The following is a 21,120-nucleotide window of genomic DNA, read 5'->3' on the forward strand; positions in this document are numbered from 1 at the left end:
TCTAAGTTCTGTGAAGATTTCATGAAGGCTCGGCCGGAACCGGACTCCTCGTGGCCGGAGCGGCGGTTACCTCCCTCTCTCTCTAGAACTTTCCTTCTCTCTCTATAATTTTCTTTCTCTCACTATTTACATTCTTTTCTTTCTGCCATTTCTCCTTCTCTTCCCTTTCCCCTTTATTTTTTCTTTTTCTCTTTTATTCCTATGTTACTAAAAAGGAGGGTATAATGACCAAATTACCCTCCAGGGATTAAGATTAACCTTGACCATCCTTTTAANTAAACACGTTTAGTCTTTTTTTTAAAACTCTTCGAGTCCTTTTTTTAATTTGTTTTTCGACTTTTGTTATTAAACCCGGTTCAAAAAACGAACCGTCTTTTCGGGGAGAACCAAAAGGCATTTCAGCTTCCTCTCCAAAAACTGTTAAAAAAGCAAATATCATTTTTCTTTTATATTTGTTCTTTTATTCCTCATCATTTTTCTCTTCCGTCTCATCTCGGATTTTGGTCTTTAAGACCTTCAATAAAATTGAGAGAGATCGACTTTTAAGGTAAACTTAGATTTTAAACTTTCAATTGAGGCTCGGGTATTACATACTCACTTATGACAATTTACCTTCATTTTATTAATAAGTCCTAAAGAATAGGACCTTATGACAATTTACAACATGTACTTCATTTTATAACCTTCCAAAGTTCGCCGGAAAACATGTTTCTCGCCAGACAAGCTTTTTAGAGCTCAATTCCTTCACGAAACTTGTTAGAAATCCCAAATAGCAGTGTTCAGAATTTGCATCTTGAGACGTTTCAATTGTGCCATCAATGAATCCAATTTTCTTTTTGGTAATAAGAGCATGCATAACTGATTTACTAAGATTGATAATTTGTTCCATTTAATTTGATTGGAACAAGTGAATATTGTGGTGGATGAGAGTGAGGAATATAACAAGGATGTGTTAAATCAACCTCCGAATCCATTTAATTTGATTGGAATATTCTGGCTGGGAGTGATGAATATAACAGTGTTAAATCAACATCCAAAAATTTGAAGCTGGATTTGGCTGATTCCGCCATAAAGGAACAATTTTTATATTTAAGAAATCCTAAATGGAATGTGTAGGAGTTGGTAGGATAGAAAATGATTAACAACAGCCCTCAATTTAAAAGAATTCGAGGAAGAAAAACCCATAATCTAAAAAGCTACAAACTCGAGTTTTGTGTCGATCTTAGGCCTTGACTCGCCCTCCGTGGATGAACCTTGCGGAGGAACCCTTACGTTTTCAGGGCATTGGATTCTCACCAATGTTTGAGTTACTCAAGCCGACATTCTCACTTCCACTTCGTCCACCACTGCTCGCACGGGTGCTTCCCTCTAAGGTGGAATGCTCCTCTACCAATGCATTTTTACATCCCACAGCTTCGGCAGATCGCTTAGCACCGTTCATCTTCGGTGCAAGAGTGCTCAATCAGTGAGTTATTACGCACTCTTTCAAGGGTGGCTGCTTCTAGGCAAACCTCCTGACTGTTTCTGCACCCCTACCTCCTTTATCATTGATCTGGTCATTTAGGGGCCTTAGCTAGTGATCAGGGCTATTTCCCTCTCGACGATGAAGCTTATCCCCCATCGTCTCACTACCAACCTTTATTTTAAGATCATATCTAGTATTCAAAGTTTGTTAAAACATTGTCGAGAGCATCCTATTTATTTTAAGCTTGCTAAGCTTGCACCTATTTATTTTAAGCTTGCACCTATTTATTTTGTTCTAGAGACTCCTTTTTATTTTAAACTCTTCTAGAAGCAAAAATATCTACTATAATGAGGGTGCTAACGATATTTAGCTTATATATCAACTGTTCGATCTAAAGAATATCTACTATGATGAGGGTGCTAACGATATTTAGGTTAAATATCAACAGTTGGATCTAAAGAATATCACTATGATGAGGGTGCTAACGATATTGAACTTAAATATCAACCGTTTGATCTGGAAACAACAGTTATTTTCTTCTACTAGTTGGTTCTGGAAACAAATCCCGTCAAAGATTTTTTTTTAATGGCAGTTTTGTAATTAATCCTCTTAATTCTTTCATTGGATCCTTTGGATCTTAGGTAGCTTATTACTATGACTTATTTTGTTCTAGAAAAAACGTAAGCCATTATTAATTTTCATGGTTTCTAAATTGTATGTGTTTGACGTAAATCTTAAATTAAAAATATTCTAAATATTGTTTATGTTGGTGCAACTCAAAAAAAATCGAGTGGTTTATTTTCATTAAGGAATGTAATAATCACAATCTTATTTTCATTAATATATCCTATAAATAGACAACATAAGTATAGTCGAAAACTATATTAAAAAGATACAAAAATCCAAACTCGTTTTGATATGAGATATATATTTTAGAACCATGAATGGAATATAAAAAATTAAATAATTTTGTGAATATAAACCATATATCTCTTGAATTTTTGTAGGTTAATATCAAAGAATACTTTATAACAAAATAAATAAATTACATTACAAAAAATGAAAGAGGATAAAAGAATTTAAGAATTTCTCTCATAAACTTTATTTAAATAAATTATATTTGATCTTCCTACGTCAAATTGATCTTCAAAGCTCATTATTCATCCCGTTCTCAATTTGGCATTTTGATATTAAATTTATCTGCAAAAATAAGTAAGAAAAATTTCATTCGGCATGAAATTAACTTTTTTATCTTTAAAAAATGAATGAGGAAAGAGATCGAAAAACGTACCAGCAACTTCCTTTTTGCCACAATTTGTTTCACAATCAGAATGACATTTGTTATTGCCTTTGCATCCCTTTTTGCAGGTTTCAATACACGTCTTTAATTTTTCCTTCACAGTCCCAAAGTCGCTAAATAATGACTTCATTTTTGCCTCCATTGCAGCTGTATTGTCGGCCGTGGAGAATTGTAGTACATTTACCAACAGAACACACATTAAGAACACTGTCATCATCTTCTTAGCCATATTGTTGTGAAGTTCTTTCCTCTACCTTACCAAATAAGTTTCAACCTTGTTAGAAATTTATAGGGATATTATTGGTTAAATTTAGACGATTTTAAAATTTAAAATGAGTTCCTACTTTTTATAGGTGGAATAACTAGAAATAGACTTAGTTTGTTTTCTATTTGCGTTGACCAACAAAAAGCTTTTCCATTGTTTTATTCATTATTTTATTTTCATGGTTCCTTTATTTATTTTTTAACTGTATTTATTAAGGAATATTGTAACAATCACTAATTTCCTTTGCACCACCATAAAGAGTCACGTTTCCTTATCTTCATTATCTTATAATAACCATGTTGTGTGGGAGGAAGTAGAGCAACATGATTCCCAACCATGTTGACTTATGAATAAAATGATTCATACGAAGTCCACTATGAGATAGTAAGGATCAGAACGGAAATGGCCAGGTTAAATTTACCTTCAATTGAGGATTAGGGAGAAGGACAAACCTAGGATTGCTTTTGTAAGAGATTTTCATTACGTTCTTTGGTAGGACTAATGTCCTACAAAGTTTAAAGATTAGACTAACTTTGTGTTCATAAGACTACTCTCATCGTTGCATCTTTGACGATATACTAGCGTACGCCAAAATAGAGTTAGTTCACAGAAAACACCTGAGGGCACCAATTGTACGTCAAGTTCTCGAAGCAATGAGTTTTGGTTGTTGGTAGTGGTATTCCCAATCACGTGGTATTGAGTTAAGAGATAAGAGGCGCAACAAAAATGTAGTTGAGGACCATAGAGACAACCTTGCAATGTTTAAATTGCCCTTTATGGCATCAAGTACATTGTGTCATGCACATGCGAAGAGGCATGACACACTTTTAGTAGAAGAGTGCCCTGAATATACTCGATATTGAGAAAGTACTAGTGACGTAGTCCTAGTTCAAAGATGTCTACCAAATGAAGTACTTCTTAGAAGTAGCCAGGCTCAAGTAATAGGTAGTCTTCCTTGAATGGAAATAGAATGAGAAGACGGTCGGTAATTATGACCTAGTGCCCAATAGACAGGTGTATATTAAAATTGGTTAGTACATAGGAGGTGAAAATATATCACTTCATCGTGGGACCTAAGGATGAGATTTAGGTATTGAGAAAGCCTAAATTTCCTTAGATTATGTAGAGGCATTGCGTAATGCTAGAAATACGGATATGCTCACTTAGATTATAACCTATAGGACCTATGTCGTTATCATCATGCCCTGATGGATGGCCATACTTTGGTAGTTACTTTTAAACACATGCTAGGGTGAGATGTCACAAAGACACAAACAAGAGGTGCAGTAGTTGTAGGAGCACCCCAAAAGTTACAAATATTTGTTGGACACGGAATTCGTGGAAGTGTTTCCAAGAGGACGGTAAGCTTTTGTACTTTTTCATCATCCATAGGAACACGTGATGTGAGAAGTTTTCGTAGTCACAATTCAATATAGTTATCGGTGAGACAATTTAGCAACTTGAGTAAGGAAAGTGAACAAGCGGATGTCTTACTTTGCTAATTGGGAATAAGTAACTTTCAGGGACAAAAATTTTGAACAAAAGAAGAATTTGTAATACCCAATCCTAGGAATTTAAAAAAAAAAAATTATTTTTTCTTCTAAAGTCTAACTTTTAAGATCATATTGAGGGCTTTTGAGGCCAAATTTCTAGTTTAGGTAGACCAGAAAAATGATTAAACAAATCTCAGGAACTCAAGAAAAGTAAAAAGAAAATAGTGAGAGTTTGGGTAAATTGATTGAAGGCAACTCCGATGGGTAAATCGGTAATTTTGACCCTTTGTCTAATTACGAGCATGGACTACTTATTAAAAAAATGATTGTTGGATGTGTTGAAACTAATTGGGATAGGTCTTGTCTGGTGAATTCGTCTGTAGCCTCAGATTTGATTCGAGCTCACCTTCGAACCTTCTTCAATGATAGACAAGATTGGGGGAATAGGATAGGGATGTTTTTTTATGCTCTTTTCTACACTAAACTTATGGGCAATCTTGTTTGGAAGGTGTAGAATCTAGCTGGGAGACGAATGGTGGACTGCAGCACTCGAATTTGAAATAAACCCTTGAACACGATACTCAGAAATGAACAACTTATAACTCTCGATTAGGGGCTCGATTATGCTTGTTTTTTGCTACTATTAGTTGCACCTGGTTCATAATTTATAGAGGGATGATCACGGCCATTAAAACGTCTAGAATTGTCATAATTTCACTCTTTGATTTTTTTGGATCTTCCACCACAAAGCCCTTCTTCAATTAGAGCCTTGTTGTTCTGATACCATAAGAAGACTCGAAAGGGTTGCTTGTCTCAAAGATTAAGCCATGCTCAATTTGATGAAACTCACTTTCCTCCTATCCCTAGCTCCCAGGCCCAATCTCTTTCCTCTCTTCTTATTTCAAATTTCTTGGAACCACATCTTTATCATATTAATTCATCCCCCTACCACTTCATCACTGCACATTCCTCGATCCAGTTCATCCCCGTGTGATATTTGTTCTGACCTTGTGGATGAGTCTGTGCAGGTTGACACTTCTCTTGCAGGTTCCACTTTGCCACCCTCCACTTCTAATTTGACCTCTATTGGANCACTCATCCTATGATCACATGAGCCAAAGCTAGTATCAAGACTCATCATCCAGCAAATCTTGGTATTTTGGGCTCATCTGGACTTCTTTCTGCTCTTCTTGTATCCACTGAGCCAAAAGGATTCAAATCTGCGGCTAAGAATTTTGCTTGGGTGGCTGCCATGAANTGGACTTTGGTTCCTCACCTTGCCAACACAAACATCGTGGGCTCTTAATTGGTGTTTCGTATTAAATATTTGTCTGATGGATCTGTCGAGCGTTTCAAGGCTTGTCTTGTTGCCAAAGGTTATACTCAGGTTCCTGGTCTTGACTACACTGACACTTTTAGTCCGATTGTCAAAGCTACCACTCTCCGTGTTGTGCTTTCCATTGCAGTCACAAATAAATGGCCTCTTCGACAACTTGATGTCAAGAATGCTTTTCTCAATAGAACTCTTATTGAACGAGTTCATATGGAACAACCTCCTGGGTATATTGATCCTCGATTTCCCACTCATGTTTGTCTATTAAAGAAAGCCCTCTATGGCTTAAAGCAAGCTCCTCGTGCTTGGTTTCAGCGTTTTAGCTCATTTCTTCTCACACTTGGGTTTTCTTGCAGTCGCGCTGACACGTCCCTTTTTGTCTTTCATCAGCAATCTAACATTATCTATTTGCTTCTTTATGTTGATGACATTATTGTTACCGGCAACAACTCATCTCTTATTGACAGCTTTACTCGCAAGCTTCATTCTGAGTTTGCTACCAAAGATTTGGGTTCTCTCAGTTACTTTCTTGGTCTTGAAGCTTCACCCACTCCTGATGGTCTCTTTATTAGTCAGTTAAAATATGCTCGAGATATTCTTACTCGTGCTCAGTTGCTCGATAGCAAACCAGTTCACACTCCCATGGTTGTTTCTCAACACCTGACTGCTGATGGTTCTCCTTTCTCTGATCCTACTCTCTACAGATCTCTTGTTGGCGCCCTTCAGTACTTGACTATTACGCGTCCAGATATTGCCTATGCTGTCAATTCTGTCAGTCAATTCTTGCATGCCCCTACTGCAGATCACTTTCTTGCTGTCAAACGTATTCTTCGCTATGTCAAAGGAACACTCCACTTTGGTCTTACCTTTCGTCCATCCACTGTTCCTAGTACGCTAGTCGCTTATTCGGATGCTGACTGGGCTGGTTGTCCCGATACTCGTCGTTCTACATCCGGCTATTCTATTTATCTTGGTAACAATCTGGTTTCTTGGAGTGCCAAAAAGCAACCTACTGTCTCACGCTCCAGCTGTGAATCTGAGTATCGTGCTCTTGCCACAACTGCTGCTGAACTTCTTTGGGTTACGCATCTTTTGCATGACCTCAAGGTCCCTATTTCACAGCAACCCTTACTCTTATGTGACAACAAAAGTGCTATTTTTTTAGCTCTAACCCCATTTCTCACAAGCGGGCCAAACATGTTGAACTAGATTATCATTTCCTTCGAGAACTTGTTATCACTGGCAAACTTCGCACACTATATGTACCCTCTCATCTCCAAGTTGCTGACATCTTCACAAAAAGTATTTCTCGGCCTCTCTTTGAATTTTTCAGATCCAAGCTTCACGTTCGTTCAAATCCGACGCTCAGCTTGCAGGGGGGGGGAGTGTTAAGGATAGTTAACGTTCATTAATATTTGCCTTACATTACAGCTTACCATATTTGCCCTTTTATCAAAGGCAAATATATTGTATTCCTTTATTATTCTTTCCTTTTATTATTATTTCCATATTATTTGTAATTTATCATATTCTGTATTCTGTAAATGATTATAAATAAGAGAACTCTCACCACCATTTATGTGGGTGGATTAATCAAACATTTTTACTTGTCCATCTTAGTTTTGATTTCTAGCCAATGGATGAGATCATCTATGAACTTTCTAGATTGTGTGCAATTTTAGAGGAGATCCAACAACCAAATTTTGAGATTTGAGAGTACGAAAACTTACTAATGCCTTGATAACAATATTATAAGATCATGTAAATAGGTCGTAAAATGGGGTAAATAAGGGAAAAGGGTATTATGGTCATTTTACACCGTTACTTGGATTAGCTATATAATCATATCCAATGACCTTAACATACGATAATGACTACCAACTTATAAATTGATTTTATTTTATATTTATTTTTGTTATTGTTGACTTTTTATTTATTTATATTTTTTGGATTTTCATCATTTATATTATTTTAATTTGTTTATATTTATTTTTTGCTTTCGTCTTTTCCATCCTAATGTGAGTTTTGAAGCCTCAAAATTCGTGTTGTGACAAAAATAAAGGTTTTAAATGAAATATTAAGACAGTGATCTAAATGGGCTATAAACTAAACAAATGTTATGGCAGTCTTCATGATTGGAATAACATGCTCATAAATTGAAACTAGTGGAACGGTCATGGTATGCAAGTAAGCCATGGAGTGGAGGGTAATAGTAACCGGGTCAAGTATTGGCCCACTCTTTCATCGCCTGAAGAAAGGAAAGATCATGCACCTACCCTTGTTTAGATTAAGACAAGTTGAACTCCATTTTCATGCACACAATTGCGTATAAGATACATATGAGGCATGCTCCTATTGAGGAAGAGCCTATGAATAACCTGTGGTAGTTTTAGTGACTCGTAAATAGGTTAAGATTAGCAAGTGACATAATATGTCGTAGGGGATACTGGGAATTGTTGGGCTATTAGGTGTTGAATTCGAATTTTGAATTCTAATCTAAAATATGGACATAAAATGTTACACACCTACAGAGGATGTGTTGAAGACCTTAGGGACAAACTAGCCACGACACTAGAGCTTGTAGAGACTTTCCTAGGATCTCATACAGAAACCCGAGAGGTTGGTGGGCTCAAATGAGTCCATGATGAGATATCACTACCAGCAGAACTAGCCTAAGTGAAGAGTAGGAGACTCAATAAAGGATTATTTACTTTTAAATAGCTCGTATAGAACTCAAATGAATATCTATGCTCTAGCGAGCAACATCCAGGGTGTTAAGTTATGAGGAGGTCTCGAGTTGGACACATTAGAAGGAACTATGAGGCTATCTTTGGGGGAGACAGTAAGGACCACAAGGATCATGTTAAGGTCGGGTTACTTTTAAAAGAGGATTAAAGCAAAGGACCTGAAGATTTCTTTTAGAAGATGTTATGAGAATTAAGAAACTACCTTTATGTCCTTCCGCTTGAATAAAGCCCTATAAAGTTAAGGAAATGACAAACAAAGTGTTCACATGACTTTCTCGGTCCGGTCATCACTATCATCACTGACAACATACATACACATTCTTAGATGGGGTGGATCACAAGGATCTCCTAATGTAGGTTCTGATGGTGTTATGAGCATACCAGTTGTACCCCAAGTTCTTGAAGTGTATCGAGAAGGGTTGCAAGGTCTAGGAAAGACGTTGGGTACACCACTCAGGTTTTGTATGAACTTCATCCACAAATTATCTTAGATGCGGTCCGATGGAGAACCATAAGGACAACATGGAAATTTATGAAACTAAAGAAGACATAAGAATATTCTCCCCAAGAATTTGCGAATAAAACAACTTTTGAAGACGAAAGTTTCTAAGGAGGAAAAAATTGGTGAAAAAAACATACATCTACGAGACTCAACACACACCCATGAGTTAATTTTACCAATCCAAGAGTGACACGTGAAGCATGAAGCCTCGTGAAAGTTTTTTTTTTTTTTTTTTTTTTTTTGCCCATTTAGCCTCTTTTTTACTATTTTTTACTCTATATTTCGATACTAACCTAAATTTTACTTGCACTCGAACTTATCAAAAATATTTTAGAAAATTTAAAGCTCCTAGCAAGTGGAAACGTAAGTTCGAGAAGGCATGCATCACCCAAGTAAGCAGCCATCTCAATTTTCTTCAAAAAGTACATGTAGGGATTGTTAAGACATGTCATTATGCGATCATATCTTGTCTTAGGTGGTTAGAATATGCATGATTACGACTTTGAAAAGGAACATTTAGATAACAATCGATGTATGATATAAAAAATTATCGACATGCCCCTACGATGAAGATTTAAAATGCATGTTGTTTTCAGTACTTCCCGCAGTGATAGAAAGGACGACAAGATTTTATGGTCGGTGCTCCAGGTGATTGATGGATGTTATCTCTTCATTAAACTTACATGAATCTTTAGTTAATGTACTATAAACTTTAGGTTATTGATATTGTTTTCTCCCTAACAAAGCGTGCATGAACACATCAAGTTAAAATTAGGGTGTTAGAGCTAATGCGGTATCAATATGACCTAGGTCAATACATTTGCAGTAGACTGGTCACCCTAGATCGTGAGCGGTGATTAGTGGTTGAGACCACAGTGCACCCACAAAATAGATTAGCCTTGATGAACTAGTCCCCAATGCATTTGAGATTTAAATTACCTATATGCCTTAAGAATCTAGTAAACCTCCATATAACACCCACGGAAATATAAGAAAACGTAGAAGGTCTCTAGTATCGTGAATAATCTCATAAGAGCTTGACCGCCTCCAACTTCTAGTATTGCCGACATTTCCCATCGCAGCTTTACTAGTGTTGCCTACATTTCAATTTATGATCAAATTTCCATATTTGATCTTTTCAATGTTACTCGAGTTTAACTCGATTCCTTTACAAAAGTTTAAGAGCTTGAATCCAAATTTCTAAAAAAAATTAATTTCATTAAGTTCATTAACGATTGAGAGAAATATATGCGTTTAAAGTTAGCAAAGAAATTTATAACTTACTGTTATTGAGGCGTTGTCGGATCGCTATCTTTCGGTGAGTTTTGCCTCAAGAATTCTTGGTAAAATTTGAGCAAAAAAATAATGTTGTTTTGGACTTGTGATCGAAATATATCAGAACAAATAAATGAAGTAGAAAGAACAAATCGAGAGGACAGTTTCTTGAAAAAAGAAGAAACTTAAGCACTATGCTTTTAAAATTCTCTGTGTTGTTGTAAATAAAACATAGAATGCCTGTACGTTAATCTCTAGTGTCAACTTTGCTTTGTGTCTGATCAACTATGTCATCTTTCGAAGTAATTCGAATTCTAGAACATGCAATTTCTTCCACCTTTCTCTTTTATGCAGAAAATTCATCACTAGACTTGTAGAAATTTTTTGTAATGTAATCATTTTCAACTATTTTTTTAGGCCAAACTCTAGGCTTCTTTGATTGAGATGAAAAATTTGATGTCCCATTTCTCTTAGGCCCAGTTGGTCTTCCTCTAAGCCTCCTTGGTTGAGATGATGAGTATGATGAAACACATTGACTTATAGGTTACTCTACGCAGATTGATGTAGTTTATGATTTCTTCTTGGCTCTATTCTTCGGTTCCTTTTCTCTAAATCCATTGGTTGGTCCTTCACTTTTTTTGTCACTAATGCTAATGAATACTTAGAGAAGAAGTTAGTGATCTTTCATTAGTATCTCATACAACAAATCTCTGTCGAGTTGACTAACTCCTTTCTACTACCTTCTGTCATTTGACCATGAAAAATAATATTACTCTTCAAACTCAGGATGTAATACACCTTTGTCAATAAACGTTGATCTTCGTTCTTACATTGGAACAAGATGTATCCTTTGCCTTGGATCAGTACAATTAATGTGAATGTTTGATTAATCCATCACACCTAAATGGTGTGAAAGTTATCTTATTTATAATCAAATAAATTACAAGGATATGGAAATAGTAATAAATGGAAATAACAATAAAGGGAAAGATACCTATGTTAATAAGACAAATATATTTGAACGAACGTGAGGCTTGGATCTGAAAAATTCAAAGAGGTTGAGAAACACTTTTCGTGAAGAAGTCAACAACCTGGTTTAGAGGAGGCGTAGAGAAACACTTTCTTGGCCATCGAAAATTGCAGAGGGATCGCCGCTCGAGGGCGATGCTACCTTCGCTTCGGCGAGAATATGTCTAACCCATGAAGAGGGATTGTCGCTTAGCGACGATGATGCCTTGGCTCTGGTGGGAATATGTTAACCCTAAGAAGTAGAAGGAGNCTTAGGCCCAGTTGGTCTTCCTCTAAGCCTCCTTGGTTGAGATGATGAGTATGATGAAACACATTGACTTATAGGTTACTCTACGCAGATTGATGTAGTTTATGATTTCTTCTTGGCTCTATTCTTCGGTTCCTTTTCTCTAAATCCATTGGTTGGTCCTTCACTTTTTTTGTCACTAATGCTAATGAATACTTAGAGAAGAAGTTAGTGATCTTTCATTAGTATCTCATACAACAAATCTCTGTCGAGTTGACTAACTCCTTTCTACTACCTTCTGTCATTTGACCATGAAAAATAATATTACTCTTCAAACTCAGGATGTAATACACCTTTGTCAATAAACGTTGATCTTCGTTCTTACATTGGAACAAGATGTATCCTTTGCCTTGGATCAGTACAATTAATGTGAATGTTTGATTAATCCATCACACCTAAATGGTGTGAAAGTTATCTTATTTATAATCAAATAAATTACAAGGATATGGAAATAGTAATAAATGGAAATAACAATAAAGGGAAAGATACCTATGTTAATAAGACAAATATATTTGAACGAACGTGAGGCTTGGATCTGAAAAATTCAAAGAGGTTGAGAAACACTTTTCGTGAAGAAGTCAACAACCTGGTTTAGAGGAGGCGTAGAGAAACACTTTCTTGGCCATCGAAAATTGCAGAGGGATCGCCGCTCGAGGGCGATGCTACCTTCGCTTCGGCGAGAATATGTCTAACCCATGAAGAGGGATTGTCGCTTAGCGACGATGATGCCTTGGCTCTGGTGGGAATATGTTAACCCTAAGAAGTAGAAGGAGAAACCTAGAGCAAGGGATAAAGACAATGTTGAAGCCGGAAGAGTCGCCATATTGGGCGAAGGAGCCAATTTTGGCGAAAAGGGCGGCGGCAACTTGGTTGGCGAAGAGGCCAGTGCGGCGCCCAAATTCCAAAGGTAAATCTCTGCAGAAGGTCGATGGGCTTATCGAGATTCTGTATATTTTCGAAGAGAACGCTGATGAAGATCCTAAGATTAGGGTTTTTGTGAAGGATGAAGGAAAAATTGGGAAGAAAATGAAAAAGGCTATGTTNAATGAATACTTAGAGAAGAAGTTAGTGATCTTTCATTAGTATCTCATACAACAAATCTCTGTCGAGTTGACTAACTCCTTTCTACTACCTTCTGTCATTTGACCATGAAAAATAATATTACTCTTCAAACTCAGGATGTAATACACCTTTGTCAATAAACGTTGATCTTCGTTCTTACATTGGAACAAGATGTATCCTTTGCCTTGGATCAGTACAATTAATGTGAATGTTTGATTAATCCATCACACCTAAATGGTGTGAAAGTTATCTTATTTATAATCAAATAAATTACAAGGATATGGAAATAGTAATAAATGGAAATAACAATAAAGGGAAAGATACCTATGTTAATAAGACAAATATATTTGAACGAACGTGAGGCTTGGATCTGAAAAATTCAAAGAGGTTGAGAAACACTTTTCGTGAAGAAGTCAACAACCTGGTTTAGAGGAGGCGTAGAGAAACACTTTCTTGGCCATCGAAAATTGCAGAGGGATCGCCGCTCGAGGGCGATGCTACCTTCGCTTCGGCGAGAATATGTCTAACCCATGAAGAGGGATTGTCGCTTAGCGACGATGATGCCTTGGCTCTGGTGGGAATATGTTAACCCTAAGAAGTAGAAGGAGAAACCTAGAGCAAGGGATAAAGACAATGTTGAAGCCGGAAGAGTCGCCATATTGGGCGAAGGAGCCAATTTTGGCGAAAAGGGCGGCGGCAACTTGGTTGGCGAAGAGGCCAGTGCGGCGCCCAAATTCCAAAGGTAAATCTCTGCAGAAGGTCGATGGGCTTATCGAGATTCTGTATATTTTCGAAGAGAACGCTGATGAAGATCCTAAGATTAGGGTTTTTGTGAAGGATGAAGGAAAAATTGGGAAGAAAATGAAAAAGGCTATGTTTGGAAAAAATGAGGTTGTATATACAGACTATGGCGAAGGGTGATTTGGAGGTCAAAAGAGCGGAGCCGAAGAGTAATCAATCGGCTCCGCATGCGGCAGCCATGGAGACTGCGCCTGCAGCATCAAAGCTAGCAGGGGTGGTGGAGGAGAAGATAGTAGGGGATTCATAAGCCATTGAAAATAAAGGATCGGGGTTGCTAAATCGAAAGGGCTCTGATACCATGTGAATGTTTGATTAATCCACCACACCTAAATGGTGTGGAAGTTATCTTATTTATAATCAAATAAATTACAAGGATATGGAAATAGTAATAAATGGAAATAACAATAAAGGGAAAGATACCTATGTTAATAAGACAAATATATTTGAACGAACGTGAGGCTTGGATCTGAAAAATTCAAAGAGGTTGAGAAACACTTTTCGTGAAGAAGTCAACAACCTGGTTTAGAGGAGGCGTAGAGAAACACTTTCTTGGCCATCGAAAATTGCAGAGGGATCGCCGCTCGAGGGCGATGCTACCTTCGCTTCGGCGAGAATATGTCTAACCCATGAAGAGGGATTGTCGCTTAGCGACGATGATGCCTTGGCTCTGGTGGGAATATGTTAACCCTAAGAAGTAGAAGGAGAAACCTAGAGCAAGGGATAAAGACAATGTTGAAGCCGGAAGAGTCGCCATATTGGGCGAAGGAGCCAATTTTGGCGAAAAGGGCGGCGGCAACTTGGTTGGCGAAGAGGCCAGTGCGGCGCCCAAATTCCAAAGGTAAATCTCTGCAGAAGGTCGATGGGCTTATCGAGATTCTGTATATTTTCGAAGAGAACGCTGATGAAGATCCTAAGATTAGGGTTTTTGTGAAGGATGAAGGAAAAATTGGGAAGAAAATGAAAAAGGCTATGTTTGGAAAAAATGAGGTTGTATATACAGACTATGGCGAAGGGTGATTTGGAGGTCAAAAGAGCGGAGCCGAAGAGTAATCAATCGGCTCCGCATGCGGCAGCCATGGAGACTGCGCCTGCAGCATCAAAGCTAGCAGGGGTGGTGGAGGAGAAGATAGTAGGGGATTCATAAGCCATTGAAAATAAAGGATCGGGGTTGCTAAATCGAAAGGGCTCTGATACCATGTGAATGTTTGATTAATCCACCACACCTAAATGGTGTGGAAGTTATCTTATTTATAATCAAATAAATAACAATGAAGGAAAAGATACCTCTGTTGAGAAGGTATATATTTGACTTATAATAAAACATCAAATATAATATATATGTAAACTATAATTTATTACTAAATATCCTTAACAATAAATCTCTCACAAAACTTCACATTGAAGTTTGCTAGAAATTTGCTAGATCTCCTATCATGTGGTTGTCGTTATGTTGTCTAGGTACCACATGTTGATCTCCATTTGGTCTTCTTCATCTGCCATAGATTCGTCATAACCTTCTCTTCATTGAGCATCAACAATTTTCACACCCAACACCAATATATGCTCTTTGTCATCCGTGAATGTGAGTTTACCTCCTTATCACACTTCTTGTTGCGACACTCTACCGCATAATACTCGTACTTTTACAAACATAAAACTTATTCACACTATTATCCTTTTAGGGGTTGACATTGTCATATATTTATAAGGTATTATGACAACCTCCTCTGCCACTACATCCATGGGCACAATCGTGAGTATTTTCATGTAGGTTGTTTACTAAGTATTTTCATACTTTCCCCCATTCTATAATTCATGTTTGGGTGTTCAATGATATCGATCAACGTGGGGGGCATATTCGAAAGTTGTGCGGTCACAGAGAGGTCCAGTCTATGTGTTTTGGGATTTTTTATATTTTTATTTGAATTTGTTTTTCGAACTCATTTCTTATTTGTAAACAAACTTGAACAACTTCTGCTGGTATTGGATTTCAATTTTTTTTTTTTTTTTTTTTTTTGTAATGTAGTGTTGTTTGTTTCAAATTTTGTAAAAGTTAACCATATTACATTTTTATTTATTTTCTTTCTTTCTTCTTCCGTCTTTTTTGCCACGATATGATGATGTGGGACTTTCATCATCCAACACCTCCCCTTAATCGAGGCTCGACTCCTTTGGAATATTAATCATTTTTTACTGCCTTCGAGGAGGCTTGACTCCTTTTCTTTTGGAGTTCTTCGTTTGATATTTGATGATGAAGAACATGAAAAACGATGAACTTTTGATGGAAAATGTGGTGGGTTGGGTTTGGTTGTTGCAGGTTGAGTGTGGACTTGGGAGCAGAGAAGGAGATTTTGAGGTAGATAATGAGGTTCTTGGATGCCAAAAAAGCAGGCCTTTAGACGCACCTTTTGGGGGTGGAGGTGCTGTCAACATAGCCTACCAGAACTATAACTGGACCATGAATTCTTGTTCACCAGCATCATTCTTGAGCCCTGGCACAGTATCAAGAAGCAGAGAACCAGATGAATTGGTAGCTTGGCTAATAACAGGATGATTGTTATTGTTGACATTGTTCGAATTCCCCGAAAACATTATGTCCAACGCGTTATTGACCCCAAAGTAGTTCTCCATTGTCATCATCTCTGAGCTTCTGGTTGTTGCAGAAGATTGAAAAGATACAGCGTGGCGATTCAAAGCAGAACTTAAGGTTTGGTGAAAACCCCTGTAAATAGGAGGATTACTCACTGCCCTTAATAAATGGAGTCGAAAACTGAGAAAAATTCAATTTCTTACCGAAGTAGGACGGTCTCTCGATTTTATTTTCCGACGCGATTTTTTGCCGCGTTTCCTCTGAAAACTTGCAAAACTACAGACCTCCCTCAAGGTGGTAGGTGCGAGGGCAAAATTACCTTTTTGCCCTAGTTGACTTTGACCTAAATTTCGATTACATCACAATTTTTTTTCTAAGTTCCTTGATGCATCCCGAACATTTCTTTCTTCTGCACCGATTTGAAATCACACTCTAAATCCTCCAATAAAATTAGAAACTCACAATAGTTAAGAAGGTGCTAGTCACAAGGATGGAACGAATTGTACCTGTTGGGCTCGGGGTGTTACAAATTCTCCGCTCCTTAGGAACTTTCGTCCCCAAAAGTTGGTTGTTCCCGAAAAAGTTCAGGGTAAGACTTCCTAACGTCATCCTCACGGTAAGTAACCACACGGATTTAGGAAGTAATACTTGTAGGGTGCGCTTGGTTTTGCATGCATGCTAGAGCAAATTATCCCTGGGTGGCTAGATCTAATGATCCTCTATACTTAGGGAATTAAAAATATGTCTGTTGGACTTGCTGCCTTGATGAGATTTCATACTCGATGTTGGTATGCTTGCTAGTCTATCTTACTACTGCTTTTATCTGTTCATACTATGTGACAGGTCTTATAGAGTCTTTTGTATTTCATTTTATACGTGTAATTCCTTTTTATTTATTTGAAACAAAACTTTTCTCTATTTTTTTTTAATTAAATGGTATTTTTACCTTTTACTTTACTTTTCTTTTCTTTTCTTTTCTTTTTACTTGTTTTCGATTTCGTCTTTTTAGTCACGGTTTGATTTTCGAAGCCTCGAAAACCAGGTCGTGGCAGATTGGTATCAGAGCAGTCGGGTTTTTGATTCTGTAGACTTTTTCCTAGGAAAGAGAGTCGTACACCTCTGTGACTCAGCTCGACGACATGCCTCACCGCGATCAGGTACGCAATCTAACCTTGTTTAGTAGGTTATGATATGATGTAACGCCAGTAAGAACTTGATGTATGTTTTGGGTTAACGCTTTAGGGTGTTAAAAGTGAACATTCCCTCTATATGATGATGCTAGATTCGAGTTATTGTGAGGAGGCCGAGAGGGGTCATGTTTCAGTTTACTGGCTTTAGAAAGACAGAAAGGTGACTCCGCAGAGTGCGTGACATCCAATCCATAGAAATGTACATGAGACTTTTTAAGACCCAGTATGAGATGATATACCTATGACCCAGCCTCCCATGACCATAATTCTAGATGTCAAGCATGCCTCCGTAGAGACCACGTAGTAGGCGTAGACAATATAGAGTTGCCTTGGTACAAACCATATAGTTGACCCAGACAATATCGTTCTTACAAGTAAGGCTGGTCACTGTAGGAATTAAGCACCCCTCAAGCAAACCATTTTCACGAGTGAGTTTGGTTAAGTTGGAAGTCGAGAGATAAGATTCACCAACACAGAGAGTGAAGCTATGGAAGCCATGGCTTCAAGGTTGGTTGGAGTCTTCATGATATAAGTTCAGGTTTATGGACTTCCATAAGTGAGATGTGCGCTTTATGCCACTAATGAGTCATGGGGTGTAGGATATTCCTACTAAAGGATCACCTAATGGATGACAAGTCGCTTTGAACCTTGGTGGAGAGGACCAAATTCAAAAGCAACACGTGGTTATCAGGACCATAAAATTGGGTTATAACCTATCCTTTGGTCAGGGCATGTATGCTCACAAGGTGAAGGACGTGGAACTGTCAAGGTAGTCCAGCGAACCTTAGGGTTGAGAACAGCAAAAAAGAGGTCAAGCTATGGTCATGCCTTCGCCATCTGAAGGAAGAAAGTACAGATGGGCGTTAATAAGAACCAACCCTTGTGTAGGTGATCCGGACTACAAAGAGTAGAACTCCAGTTTCATACACGAGTGTAATGCCAAACTTGTGAAGCATTCTCAGGTAGAGGTAGAACCTCCAAACAACAAGAACTCCAGTTTCATACACGAGTGTAATGCCAAACTTGTGAAGCATTCTCAGGTAAAGGTAGAACCTCCAAACAACGTGATTTTGGAAATTACCTGAAGGATAGTAAGATGGTGACTTGTAAACAGGTAAGACTAGCAGAGACATGATATGTCTTAGAGAAGACACTAGACGTAGCACCCTCGAAGTTCAAAGAAAGCTAGCTACCAAACAAGAGTTTTCAGAAAGTTCCCTAGGATCTTGTACAAGAACTTGAAAGGTTCACGTGCTCGAAAAGAGCCAATGATGAGATATCACTATGAGGGAAAATGTGACTAGCTTAGTCATAAAAGATACTACAGGGGCTAGCCTAGGTGAACATAGAGAACTTATGCACGGATCCTTTACTCCCAAAGAGCCTGTACTTGGCCCATATGAGTATTAGTACTCAAGCGAGTTACGTAACAAGACGTCTCGCTGAGAAGAAAGTTGGGCAAATGAGAGGAAACAACGAGGCTATTTTGGAGAAGTAGTAAAGACCGTCTTGATAAGGTAAGGATATCACCAGACGAGAATTAGAGAGAAATACATACCTAAAGCAATCTTTAGAAGCCGCTATGAACATTATGAGTTCATAGTCATGTCTTTGGGTTTAATTAACGCTTTCGTAGTATTCATGGAATTGATGAACAAATGAGTAATTTTGGATTATGTTCATTAACGACATCCTGGAGTGTTCTAAGTCTGAAGTGGGGCACGAGGAACACCTGAGGAAAGTTTTAATTCTACTAAGAACCTACCTGTTATGTGCTAGATTCACGAAGTGCGAATTATGACTGCAAGAGGTGGCCTTCCTTGGACATGTAGTATCCAGTCAAGGAATAACTATGGACCCTACTAAGACCAAGGCAGAGCATGAAGATCACCTCCAAATGGTTTTAACTGTGTTGAGAATGCCCCTGTTGTATCTAAGTTTTCTAAGTGTGAATTCTGGCTGTGAGAAGTAGCATTTTTATGACATGTGGTCTCAAGAGGGGAAATTGTTGTGGATCCAGCTAAGGTTGAAGCTGTCATGTGGTGGCCAAGGCTGACAGCTATGATAGAGGTTAGAGGCCTTTTGTGCTTGGCTAGCTACTACAAGAGATTTGTCCAAGACTTCCCAAAAATATCGAAAGTGATGACTCAGTCTACCAAAAAGGGGAAGCCCCTTGTGTGGACTCTAGCTTGTGAAGAGAGCTTCCAAGATTTGAATAGGAGGTTGGTGACTGCATGAGTCTTCACAGTGCCCTATGGAATAGGCAACCTCGTTGTGTTCAGTGACACCTCAGCTAAGGGTTTGAGTTGTGTGCTTATGCAGAATGAGAAAATTAATTGCGTTCGTTTCTCTAGCCAGTTAAAGGAATATGAGTGGAATTATCCTACCGTTGACTTGGAGCTAGTTGTCGTGGTGTTTGCACTGAAGACATGGCGGCATTATCGGTATGGTGAGAGAATCTAAGTGTACACTGACCACAAGAACCTTAAATATTTTCTTTTCACCCAGAAGGAGTTGAATATGAGACAAAGGAGGTGGCTCGAGCTAGTGAAAGACTACGATGTTAAGATCCTATATCATCCTAGCAAGGCAAATGTGGTAGCTGATACATTGAGTAGGAAGACAGGCCACACCTCTGTGTTGGTCGCTCAACAGAGCAAGCTAAGATGAGATCCGAAGAGCTGGGATTGATATAGTAGTTGAGAACATCACTGCACAACTAGATCAGTTGACAGTACAGTCCACACGTCGTAAATGCATCATTGATCCAAAGTCTATTGTTGCCCAGCTTCATCTGAAGGCAGGCTTTTGTGGTAGGGACGCTGGTGTGTACCTAGGTATAAGGAAATCCTTAAGGAGATTATGTCTGAAGCACATGACACATCCTACACATTTCACCCTGGTAGTACGAAAATGTATCAGGACCTGAGGAAAAGTTAGTCGTGGCCAGGAATGAAAAAGGACATTGCCGACTTTGTGGGACGTTGCCTAACATGTCAACAGGTGAAAACCCCAAGACAACGTCCAGCAGGGTTGCTGCAACCTTTAAACATAACCCAGTGGAAGTGGGAGGAAGTGAGTATGGATTTCATATCATAACTGCCTAAGACTCGACGAGGTATTAATGTGATCTAGGTCATTATTGATAGACTCACAAAAACAACTCACTTCATCCCGGGTAAAAGCAAGTTTCGAGGGATCGATGGGCTCAGTTATACGTTCGAGAAATAGTATGTTTGCATGGGTGCCCACTTCCATTGTGTCTGATCGCGATGCTAGGTTTACCTCTCATTTTTGGAAGGGTTTTCAAAAATCCTTAGGCACCCAACTTCGTTTCAGTATAGCCTTCCATCATCATACAGATGGACAGATGGAAAGGTTGAATCAGGTATTATAGGGCATGCTCAAGGCATGTCTGATGGATTTTGCTGGTTGTTGGGATGGCCACCTATCCCTTATGCAGGTTGCTTATAGCAACAGTTATCAAGCAAAAATTCATATGGCTCCGATGAGGTTCTATATGGGAAGAGGTGTCGGACACCAGTATTTTGGGAAGAGGATGGAACCCAACAACTTATGGGACCGAAATTAGTTCAGGTCACCAACGCGGCAGTCCAGAAAATCGGATCATGAATACTTACTGCACAGATCCGGCAAAAGAGATTACGCTGACACTCGAAGAAAGGATCTCGAGTTTGCGGTGGGCAAACATGTTTTCCTGTAGGTAATGCCCATGAGAGAGGTGTTAAGGTTCGGAAAAAAAGGGGTAAGATTAGCCCCAG

The 21,120-nt window shown here is 38.3% G+C and overlaps 1 long non-coding RNA gene across 1 annotated transcript; it reads right to left on the reverse strand.

Moving 5' to 3' along the window:
• Positions 1-2,456: 2,456 nt before the first annotated feature.
• LOC111779548 lies at positions 2,457-2,980 on the reverse strand. The gene is made up of 2 exons (XR_002812703.1): positions 2,757-2,980; positions 2,457-2,665 (listed from the first exon to the last, which is right to left on the reverse strand). It is a non-coding gene; the product is annotated as an uncharacterized LOC111779548 (long non-coding RNA).
• Between the last annotated feature and the right edge of the window lie 18,140 nt (positions 2,981-21,120).

The sequence above is a fragment of the Cucurbita pepo genome, chromosome LG18 (genome assembly GCF_002806865.2).
Source record: "Cucurbita pepo subsp. pepo cultivar mu-cu-16 chromosome LG18, ASM280686v2, whole genome shotgun sequence".
NCBI lineage: Eukaryota > Viridiplantae > Streptophyta > Magnoliopsida > Cucurbitales > Cucurbitaceae > Cucurbita > Cucurbita pepo.